Raw genomic sequence first — 12,379 nt, forward strand, 5'->3', positions numbered from 1 at the left:
TAAGCATCAGGCCTTAGAGTCCACCCCATCGGCAAGAGAAATATCATAACCTTAAGCAAACCTCATTTTCAAATCGGAGGGACATTAGGCTAACATGCTGCCAAGAAAAACATTTCTCAGTCACTGCCCCAAATAAGAGTCCTTCCTATGTACATGGGAGGAAGTCATTTGCCAGATGTTGCTGTTTATTTTACAAGTCTCCCTTTGACTTACGCTTATTTTCTCTTGACCTCACCAACTTCTCCCATACACATCACATGGAGAAAAATCAAGACATTGTAAACCTTGCTAAAAAGTACCTAGCTATTCTAGTCAATACCACAGTCCCCACATGTGTTCTTATTTATGAATCCAGCCTAATTGCTGACAGAGATTGAATGGTTAGGCCTCCCCCACTCAAAGCTATCTGGACATCCATCAATAGAACACACTATTATACAACTTAGCATCATGAATGCCATCTATGATGGAAACTTTCTCTTTTATGATAACAACAAACCTATCAGTGATAAATCAAGATAAATAAAATAAAAGGAAGTCAAAATGAAAGGGAAAGATTATGTTATTTTCTAAAGGCATATTATGTCTTTAGAACTCCCAAAAGATCACTCAGCGGAACGTGAGAGGTTATACTTTGCCAAATGGGATTCTAGCAGGAATTGTACTGTAATTTTTCTTTCTCTGCCTGATGGAGAATCAAACTGGCTGATTCAGCAGTAAGGTCTTGTTTGATTTCTGTGTTACACATATGTTGCTAACTTTATGTTAAAATGACACTGGTATGCATGTAGGCTGCTGTCTCCCCGATGACTCACACATCCCACACCTACTTGCCAAAGCCAATGACTTTAACAGTGGAGGCTGCTTCTGCAACCATGGCCCAGCTTTAGCTTTTGCATTCTTCTGTGATTTCCATTGTCCTGCCCCATTTGCTATCTTCTGGGTCCGTTCCTAAAGCAGAAGCTAAAAAAACTGGGGTAATAGATACGGGCCAGGAGAATAGGAAAAGCATGGCTAAAGTCCAACCAGCTAAGAACATTCTGTAAATGTGCTTAGAAGGCCTGAGTTCTTCAAGAGTCACTCAAGGAACTCAAAGATCCTGAATTTAAATCAAATTTAAATCATCTCTAAAAATGTTTGTATGTATACAGACAACCCCCCCCCTTATTATTCCATCAGCACGTTCTGCTATGCAGAGAGTGGTGATGGGCACTCATAAGGAACCCTACAGTCATCGAATGAACGAATGAATGAATAAATATTTATACAACAATTCCTTAGGTGAGAAACGAAGCAAAGATATCCTCATGATATCTTTGTGAAGATACTCAACTGTTAGGCTAGTTAGTAAGGCTTGGCCTCTCCCAAGTTTTTGCCAAAATTTCTCATGGGAATTAGGCAAAAATTGCCTCTGTGTAGTTGCAAACCCCCAGAACCCTTTGGATCTTATTCACCTCATTGACCAAGTTTTGAAAATATCTAATGCTATAATTTACATATTTTAATCTGGTATGTTATACTCAATGTGTTTTTAAAACACATTATTTTCGGTTCAATAACAAACTTGATTTGACTGCGGTTTAATATAGTTTTCTCAGACTATCTGTAGTAGAGGACCAGTTTGCCTTTTTAAAATTTTCAATCCAAATAAGCAGATATTTTTGTGAAATAAAAGAGTGATGAAAAAAAAAAAAAAAAAAAAAAGAGTGATGAATTACCAGAAAAAGTAAATAAAAACATCCATGTTCACTGCAGCACTATCCATAACAGCCAAGATATGGAAACAATCAAGTATTCATTAGCAGATGAATGGGTAAAGAAAATGTGAGATATATATATATATATATATATATGATATATGTATATGAATGTGATGATATCTATACACATACATGTGAATATATATAACAGAATATTATTCAGCCATGAGAAAGAAATCCTGCCATTTATAACACGGATGAACTTAGAAGACATTATGCTAAGTGAAATAAGCAAGAGAAAAGCCAAATACTGTATGATCTCACTTATAAATGAAAGCTTTAAAAAAAAAAAAAACTCACAGAAACAGAAAAGAATTGTGGTTATCAGTAGGGGCTGAGGGGCAGGGGAGATGGAGAGATGCTGGCCAAAGGGTACTAGCCTTCAGTTATAAAATAAATAAATCCTGGGGAATCTAATGTACAGTGTAGCAGCTACCGTTAATAATACTATATCATGAGGTGTCTGTGTAGCTCAGCCAGTTAAACACCACACTCGATTTCAGTCATGAAATCTCTCAGATTTGTGAGATCAAGCCCAGCATGGGGCTAGGCATGGAGCCTGCTTGGGATTCTCTCTTTCCCTCTTCCACACCCCCTCTCCACCACACTCTCTTTCTCTCTTTCTAAAAATAATAATACTGATATAATAAAAATAAATAAATAAATATGATATTGTATACTTTGCTAAGAGAGTAAGTCTTAAGTTTCTCCCTAAAAGAACAATGGTAACTGTGTGAGGTGACAGACATGTCAATTAACTTGATTAAGGTAATCATTTCACAACGTACACATATGTCACATCATCAGTGCACTTTAAATATACACAATTTCATTCATCAATTATACCTTAATGAAATTAGAAAAAACAAGAAAATAAAAACAAAGGGCACAGAAGATACAAATGCCATTGTTTCTATCATTAAATTCAACAAGCATAAAATCACACTTTCAAATTTCTTCCAATTACTCAGATGTTTCTAAGCACTCTCAATGTTTATGTCTGTCTGGTCACAAGCTGTTTATAATCATTCTGGTCAGCAACACCCAATCTGTGGATCCCATTAAGGGGTACAGTGAATTAGGTCCAGTCTTCCTCCTTTTGCCCTGATGTAGAGCACTAAGTCAGAGTACGTTCACATTTTATATTACATTCTCACCATAACACTTAGCCTTACTTAGCCCTAAGATCTTTGCAGAGAGGAAAGATCACTCTGTGTTCCCAATATTTTTCCAGGATAAAATCATGAAGTAATTTCAATCACTGTAAGTTTCAAGTTTTTGAAATACTAAGGATTAAAATATTTGTTGAAAGTTAGAAAATAACGGACACTAAGAAAACATCTCTTTTTCACTAAGAGTGATTAATCTCACTTACATGCATCCATGTTCTCCCACAGAAATGCTACCAAGCCCTATTTTCTTGAGATTATATATGTCTAGGCAACACTGAGCTCACACAGAAGACTGCATGACTTCCAATTTTTTGCCCTTTAAAAGACTGGGAGAGGGAAGACTGTCTTACATGTTCTTTTCATCTCTCTCTCTCTCTCTCTCTCTCGCTCCCCCCATCTCCTTCCTTCCCTCATACACACATACACACACACACACAGCACATGTCATAATGTCACATATACTTTTAGCAGTTAAGACTGTGGCTTTTAATCAGACCGACTTTATTCAAGTCCTGACCACGCCACTTATCAACCATGAGATCTCTCTTCTGTGTCCAGGTTTCACAGCTGATTCTCCATAAAGATTTTTTGAATGAGCAAAGGGATACAAAAAGAAAAATGGTATCAAAGAGCAGTATGGCAGGTGAACAAATAGCATCAGAATTTTTCATTTATGACAGGCTCACAGGGTTGGAGAGAAAAAATATATATAGACATATATATATAATAAATGTTTATACATACACACACATATATCCAACAATTACTGACTCATAGTCTAAAGCACATTATCAAGAACAGAAACCACAGACTGTCCTATGAAAACTAATGATAACACCCTTCTTCCTGATGGCTAAAGAATTACCTAAGCAAGCAAACAGAAAACTTAAGTTAAAAATACCAGTATTCTGGCTTAAGTCTGTGCTCACCATGCATTTTTTAAAAAACAGAACTGAATCAGAACAAACAGATACTTCTAACAAAAGCCATTATTTTAATTCAACCACCATTTTGTAAGTATTTTCAGGGTTTAAACATAGTAAAATGAATCAAATCTTACCAAAAAAACACCATCACAGAGAAACTTCGAAAAGATTACACAGACTCACACAAGCAATCAAGTACAATTTCAAAAGAGTTTTGTTACACAAAGTGAAGAAGTTTTAGTGACTTTTTAATCCTGTGAATGCAATGGGGACCCTCCAGCAGAGGGGCCATAAATCACAGGAGATAGGGAAAAGGACAAGGAATTTGAGATCAGAGGCCATGGGAAGACCACACTGTACTGCCAATTTTTAGCTACAATTTAGTTTTCCTTCATCCTTAAAATGCAAATAGTGATACATACTCCCAAAGGAGTGTTAGAAGAAATACATGATATAACGTATCTGAAAAGCATTTTTGTTAAGTTTTCAAATGTTTTTAAAGGTGATGGGGGAAAAAAACACTCCACTTTAATTTACGAAGTTTCCATAAGGGCAGAAACGCAGAGAGCCTTGTTTAAGATGATACATAGACATACACACCTTTGAAACCACTGATACAATCTTGGCATCAAGTGCCCAGATCCCAAGGCTGAAGAGTTTACCAAGAAATTGCCAAACACTGAGCCACGTGAGACATGTCACATTCCCCTCAAGAGAAGCTCTTCTTAATCCCCAACTTCTAAAGGATAGAAAATGCAAACTTCTTCCCAAGTCAAAATAAATGTTTTCCCATAAGGAATTGTGTTTTTCTGAAGTAGTAATAGAAAGGGAAGCAACCAGAGCGATGTTAAAACACAAACAAAAATGGAAGCCAGAATACGTGCCGATCGATCCCCTTCCTTAGCTCTACGTTGGAAAAGAAGCACAAAGGCTATACAGGGAATCCTTCCCACAACGTCTCTTTATTAACTGTCTGTAGATATTTGCATTTTTGGAAATACTCTTTCCCAAGTTCACTTCCCATTCCCCAGAGCAAAGAACACGTGGTCATGGTCTGCAAGCATGTTGTGCTGGTGATTCACGTGAGGAGGGTCTTGCCCCAGTACTGAGCACTGAAGTCTTCTAAATTGTCCTGGTGCTTCGATGGTCAGTGCAGGTCAGTTTTGGTGGAGCAAACATATAGAAAACTATTCTTCTCCTATTCATTGGTTCTGATATTTTGCATGTCAGATGAAACAGCAATGCAAAACTAAAACTCTTCCACACCAAAGAAGAGTCTGAATTTTGTTTGGCTTCTGGGAGACACAGAGTCATGGGGGAAAGGCACTCCAGTGGCAGTCTGGAGATGTGCATTCTGGACTCAGACTGCCACTCATTGTAGCAAACCACTCTGCTCTCTGTGTTTCAATTTCTGAACTGGAGAATTTATCCTAAATTAAGATTTGAGGATCACAAGTAAAATAGAGCATATCAGAATAAAGTCTTCAACAATTATTCTACATTTACATTTAAAAAGTTAAAAATAGAGCTACACTCCGACCCAGCAATTGCACTACTAGGTATTTATCCAAAGGATGCAAACATTGTGATTCAAAAGGGGGACGTACACCCGAATGTTTATAGCAGCAATGTCCACAATAGCCACATTATGGAAAGAACCTAGATGTCCATCAACAGATGAAGGATAAAGATGTGTTATACACACACACACACACACACACACACACACTGGAACTTACTCAGCCATCGGAAAGGATGAATACTTAACATTTGCAACAATGTAGACAGAGCTAGAGGGTATTATACTAAGCGAAATAAGCCATATGAATTCACTCATATGTGGAATTAAAGAAACAAAACAGATGAGCATAGGGGAATAGAGGAAAAAATAAAATAAGATGAAAATTGAGAGGGAGGCAAACTGTAAGTGATTCTCTGAACTCTAAGAAAAAAACTGAGGGCTGCTGAGGAGAGGGGGTTCGGATGGGATAATTGGGTGATGGGCATTAAGGGGGGCACTTGATGTAATAAGTACTCGGTTTTGTATGCAACTGATGAAACACTAAATTACCTCTGAAACTAATTTTTAAAAAGTGCTTTATTTAAAACTAGACACTCTCTTGTCAGAGCCAAGACTGGAACGTAAAATTATTTAAGGAAGAAGTTACAAGTAGCTTTCTACTGAATCATTTCAATCACTGTGACATTCATTAAATATGTATTAGCCTATACACTTCTTATGAAATTAGGTGAAGTAAAACATTACTTATATACTTTTTTCCTCTCTATTTCTCACATCTATCAACATCACCTGTAGAATGAGAAGTTTCCCTTCAAGTTATGGAAAAGCAAATGGGAATCTGATAATGATTAGTAAACTCAGTTTAAAAGGGAAAGTATTAAAATTTTTATTTATACTTTTAAAGTGATATACCTATTACCAAAAAATGTGAAAAATATTAACGAAAAGAAGGGAACTGCTTTTACCAAATTCTCTTTCAGACTTCTTCTAGGCATAAACTTTTTATAAAGCAGCAGATCCTTTCATAACATGGTTGTGGTCAAACTGTACATACAATTTTGTATCCTGCTTTCCTCACATTGGTTCACATAAACATTTTTCTGAGTTGCTAGAAACTCTGTATTTTTTGGGGTTGCACACGATTCAGCAAATGTCCACACCAAAATTTATACAGCCATTCCTCAAAGATGAGTTTTTTTTAAGTAGTAAGCTGGTATACAAATTTATTATTTGTGTTTAAGCATCTAAAACTTTCATCAAGGGAATAAACTGCAATCCGTCGGAATGGGATAGGAACAAAGAGGAGTAGCATTCAGGAGCCTTCTGACCACTAGGTAACTAGCTCTTCAGACTAACTCTTCAAAACAGATCAAATAAAGAGTCCAATGAAAGGCCTCCTGCACTGCTTCGGTAGAGACATGGAAGTCAAGGAAACTGGGCCTCCTGGTAACTAAGTTAGAATAAATATGCATTTCTGGGAGAAGTCCCACCTATTCCACAGCCAGCAAAAAAAAAATGCTCATCAAAGAAAATCTGATTTTCTGCAGCAGGAGAAAATGGCCTCCAAAGTAGCTTGAGGTAAAGCGTCAAGTGCGAGTGACAAATTCTGTTGTCTACGACGCTTGGAAGACAGGTGAGAGCCATCCCTTGGAGCGTGGAAGTTTGTTAAGGAAAAGGAAATGCAGTTGGTTTTCAAGCTCAGTGGATCAGTAAGGAAACCATTGTAATTGCTCATCAGGGTCTGCAATGTATTCGTGTACGTTATTTACAGGAATTACATAAACAAATTTCTTTTTTTTTTTTAAACTGTTTCCCTTCTATTATGTAGCACTGGAGTTAGAGAGATATACAGAAGATTCATCCTTCCTTGACAGGCCCATCTTAAGTGAGTCCTATATCTAAACTTTCTAAACTGCCCTGAAAGATATATGGAAGACCTAACATAACTTTACTAGAAAATCTTTCCCAATTGTAGTTTAAAATGTACCAATGACCAGAGATACACCTCTGTTGAAAGCTTAGAGAAATCAGGCTAATTTACATAACCTGAAATTTTAAGGTAAAGGGTAGTGACTTTGAAAAGTGTTTTAGAATTTAAAACGACTTGGACCAATCTCTTTTAAAAATTAGTCAGAAAAGTAAACTATATAAATCCAAGATGTAAAATGTCTATAAATACTATGAAACACAAATTGCATTCTGAGAAGTTAAAAAAATATTCCAAAGAAAGCAATTTTGATGAAGCTTATTAGACAGTAGTTTGATTGGTAGAGTTTCTTAATTCCCTTTCCTTTGAAGTGTGTAAGAATATGGCAGAGAATTTTCTCTAAAAAGAATTCAGGAGGAGCTTTGTAAAAGAAAAAGATGGCCTAAAGTCTAGACTGCCTCTTAAGAGCCCTTCCTGTCTACTAACACCAAATTTCATTCATTACTCATCTCCTTAGAGGTAATTCAAACAGATTAAAAAATGAAATGCTTTTTTTCCTCTGCCTTCTTTTTCGCTTTGCAAACTGTTTCTAAATTAATACTTCCTGCTCCCTCCCAAGAACCCCGGAACCTTTGCAAACTGTTGTTAAAGAGCTATAATTCCTTCTCGTATTCATTCAACATTCACCACCACTCCCAAGATAAGCAACACCCACTTGAAGGTATCACAGTGTCAAATGCTACAATAAAGGAAAAAGTGATTTACAGCTGGTAAACATAGGCTTCTAATTCCAGAAAACACTGCAGAAGACAGATCTTTGTTTTAGATAGGGATTGTTTTAGATAGGGATTGTTTTAGATAGGGATTGTGAGGGATTGTGACATAATAAATTTAGTACACATTGTGAACTGTTAGTATTTCAAAGCCTCATTCTATTACACTATATACAACTGAACTGATAACTTATTTTCCACTTCTCCGTGGGACTAAACAATACTTAAAATAATTACTAAACCTGCCAAATTTTTAAAAATTTATATATTCATTTTCTTGTGCAATTTCAGTTTGTTGGAGTCAATTATAGCAATGATTTATGATTTACTCTGGTAAATTTCCATGGTTTTTTGCAAAGAAAAACTCAAAGAATTTTGGCAAAAGCATGATGTACTGCAAAAGATACAATACGTATATCAAGTTCAGAATGCTGGGAAGTAGACTCAAAGGAAAAATTGTTCCCTCCATCTTTCCAGAAGAAATCTCTGCACAAGCGGTAACTAAGGATCTATATAATCTACTCTTAAAGGTATTTGTTTCTTAGTTAAGAAATACATTAAATTGAGTAACAAAGGAGAGAAAACAAAACCCACAAGATTCTCCTTGATTTAAGTCATCCAAATCATTGGCTTTACCAAATAGCCATAACAACCCCATTAACACAGTTCCATCTTCCCACTGCTAAGAGATATTCTTGATTCCGTATACAGTTGTTACATATTTTAAATAAAAGATCTTTTAAGGTTTAAAATCTCTAGTTACATAGTCAGTGGGGCAAAGATCCAAACTCGGACACTAACAGTGGTGTCTGACTAATGCAAATGAAAATATTTATAGTTTCCCAATTAATCAAAGGAATACTTGATCTAAGACTGAACCGCAGTACCCATAATCATACACAATCTCCTTAGTTAACAAAATCTTACTAACCAGCAAGAATTTACATTGCAATTTTCATGATTTTAAAGTTTATTTCTTTTGCAGGGTTTTTTGGTTTTGTTTTGTTTTGTTTTTTAAGGAATCAAAGGGGGATCCAGCTCAGGCAGCACAGAGAGTTAGTTCCTGCCCAATGACTGGCGATTTTTGGGAAAGTACAGTGGAGAGTTCATCACCAAATGGATTTTAATATCCCAGTGGGTGGTTCTCAAATTTCAGTACATATCAGCATTGCTGTGGTTAGGCTGAAGTGTCTCTTATTTTGGCAGAGGTGATTCAGATGCCCAGCCAAGCTTTCGAACCACTGATCCAGACTGGACATTCAAGATCCTTTTCATTTCATCCTAGGAATTACCTTCTAATGTCCCTTACCTAATCAAATCTAAATTACAACATGAGTTGTCCTCAATTTCTATGACTCCCTATAGCCTTCATTTTCTCTGTCCATGATCAATTGCTCTCAAGTTTTCAGCAACAATTCACTGTCCGGCTAAATCTCCCCTGATCCTCGGGAGAGGAAAGAGGGGTCAGCTCCACCAGGAAGAAGCCCAGTGGCTCAGAAAGACCTGAATTCAATTAACTTAGTTCAATGATATCTCAATTTCCTTAGAGAAAAAGAACGTTTCGACTCTTCAAATAAACTGCTGTAACAGCTGGACCTAGATGAAATGCATGACACTGCTTCCGCTCTGGAAGATCCTCATTCTTCAAAAAATACCGTGGGAAATCTGCTGACAATTTCCTGTAGCCTGACCAACACTAATTCCCAATGATGTCAACCATTTCCTCTCCATGTGGTTTTGCAAAGCCCTTTGTCATGGCAAAATCTGTTCTTGAAGGGAAACTGCTAAGATATATTTTGCTCTTAAGGTATCTCATGTGCCCAGAGAAGTGCCTGGAACACAGTAGGCACACAATAAATATCTGTTAAATGAATGAATGGTTTCCTGCCACATAAAGTATGTGATCTGTATCACTGCCACGGACATAATAAATTTAGTACAGAGCCCTCTGCAAAATATCAAAGGAGCTATCTTTGTGCATTATTGATCTACCACAGAGTTGAGTTCCATTTTTTAAACATATACATCAATGAAACTTGTCTTAAGCACAGCATTATTCAGGTTTCTTAACCTGTACCATAATTCAATTCTAATAGGATACCAGATTTTTAATCTGGTAAATTTTGTTTATAAATTTAGACCATCTGATGCCAGCTAATATGAGATGGCCCTAGACTTTACCCTAATATATTTTCAAGCACGATCACATTCATAAGACTCTCTATCCTTAGGTATACAAGCACAATCCTAATGCAACCCTCTGCCACCCGAATGGTATCGCTGTTTCTGAAAAGGTTTCCCTGGGTGGGAAATCTAGGTTTTCCCTAGATTTCCCTGGGTGGGCATCTCCAGTTTCATGCTGACCCATCAACTGAACACTCTTTCTACATACATCAGAAGCAAAAAGCCAGCTGTATTTAAATAGAGCTTAGATTACATGAATTAAAACTACAGGTTTTACTTATGCAGAGGTAGACTCTATCCAATAAAGATGATCACTAAAAGCTGTCTGTCAATCAAATTTTATAAACTGAATTATAATCTAAAGTACTGGGGGAGGTACATCTGAGTGGCTCAGCCAGTTAAGTGTCTGACTCTTGATTTCAGCTCAAGTATGATCTCAGAGTTGTGAGTTCAAGCCCCACATTAGGCTCCATGCTGCATGTGGAGCCTGCTTAAATTCTCTCTCTCCCTCTCCCTCTCCCTCCCCCCCACCTAAAAAAAAGCACTAGGGGAGCTTCTCTGTCAGTTGATGCCAGCCTATGATACTGCCTTTTGTAATGACAAAAAAGAAAGAGAGGTAAATTTGTAAAAGTAAATCATTTTATTACCAACAAATTTGTCATTTTTGCTTTTAAAGTAGTATTTTGTTGCACCATCTTGAGGAGGCCCTTTTGGATAGGATTCATGTTTTATTTATTTATTTTTTAAAGATTTTATTTATTTATTTATTTATTTGTCAGAGAGAGAGAGAGAGAGAGAGAGAAAGAGCACATACAAGCAGGCAGAGTGGCAGGCAGAGGCAAAGAGAGAAGCAGGCTCCCGACTAAGCAAGGAGCATGATGCAGGACTTGATCCCAGGACCCTGGGATCATGACCTGAGCCGAAGGCAGTGGCTTAACTGACTGAGCCACCCAGGTGTTCCTGGATTCATTTTAAAGGGAGAGACTAAGGCATTAAAAAAACCCACACACAATATTTATCAGCCAAGTGAATTTTGCCTAAATTCTTTCTTCCACTGAATAGACATTTATTGAAATGTTCTTTAAGCCAAACACTGAGCAATAGAGAACTGGACAGGCCTAGCCCTGGCCTCAGAAAGTTGATGTTCAAGAAGGAAATGTGAACAGTAAGAAAATATTTATAAGTACTATAGGTGTTAAGAAAGAAATCCAGATTGATATGGCGATATTTAAAATGATATCTTCAAATGCTTGCTTTGGCAGAACATATACTAAAATCGGAATAATACAGAGAAGATTAGCATGGCCTCTATGCAAGGATGATGTGCAAGTTCACAAAGAATTCCATGTTTTAAAAATAAAATAAAATAATATGACATCTTCAAGGTCTTCCTGGGGATACCACATTAAGGCTGAGACCTGAACAATGAGTGACAGTTGGCCAAGCAGTAAGAAGAAACAGCATGCTCTTGGTTCAGAGGCAAGAGAAAGATTGTCACATAAAAGGAACTGAACAAAGCCCAGTAAGGCCCACATAGAGAAGTGATGAGAGAGGACAGAGAAGGTGGGAGTGGAGACTGAAGGTATGGTTAGGATTCAGTTTGTCGAGGTCCCTGCCATTGGGTGAGATCTTTGAGACTTATTCCTGAGAACAGCAGAAAACCATTGAAAGGGGTAAAGCAGGTATCAAGGTGATGGTTTCATGAACACATATAAAGCAAATAACACTCAGCCAATTCTTATAAGAGCCATCTGTTACAGCCTAAGGAGACCTCCAAGGAGCAGAACCAGAGATATACAGCCTGGTAGGCAGAGAGTTGATTTTAAGCAGTGAGACCAAGTAACAGAGGAGGGAACTCGGAGGAGTGACATGAAGGAGTGAAAGCCAATCCAAAGGTTCACTACTGAGCTGACCTCCCTTGTGGGCAGCAGATCTCCGTTCCACAAGGACAACTTCAAGAAGTCATAATGAGGGTGCCTTGGCTTCATTTAGCCAAAGGGTGGAAAGAGGGAGTGTTGACCTCCCATTTCCAATAAGTCCAGACACTCACATGAATCTAAACAGTTAAAATCATACACACTCATGTGTAATAAGGTGGCCCCAGGATTGAGCAAG

General features: G+C 37.3%; 1 non-coding gene across 1 annotated transcript; it reads left to right on the forward strand.

Moving 5' to 3' along the window:
- The first annotated feature begins 11,512 nt into the window (after nt 1–11,512).
- LOC116585403 lies at nt 11,513–11,617 on the forward strand. The gene has a single exon (XR_004283601.1). It is a non-coding gene; the product is annotated as a U6 spliceosomal RNA (small nuclear RNA).
- Nucleotides 11,618–12,379: the final 762 nt, after the last annotated feature.

The sequence above is a fragment of the Mustela erminea genome, chromosome 2, assembly GCF_009829155.1.
Source record: "Mustela erminea isolate mMusErm1 chromosome 2, mMusErm1.Pri, whole genome shotgun sequence".
In the NCBI taxonomy this organism is placed as follows: domain Eukaryota; kingdom Metazoa; phylum Chordata; class Mammalia; order Carnivora; family Mustelidae; genus Mustela; species Mustela erminea.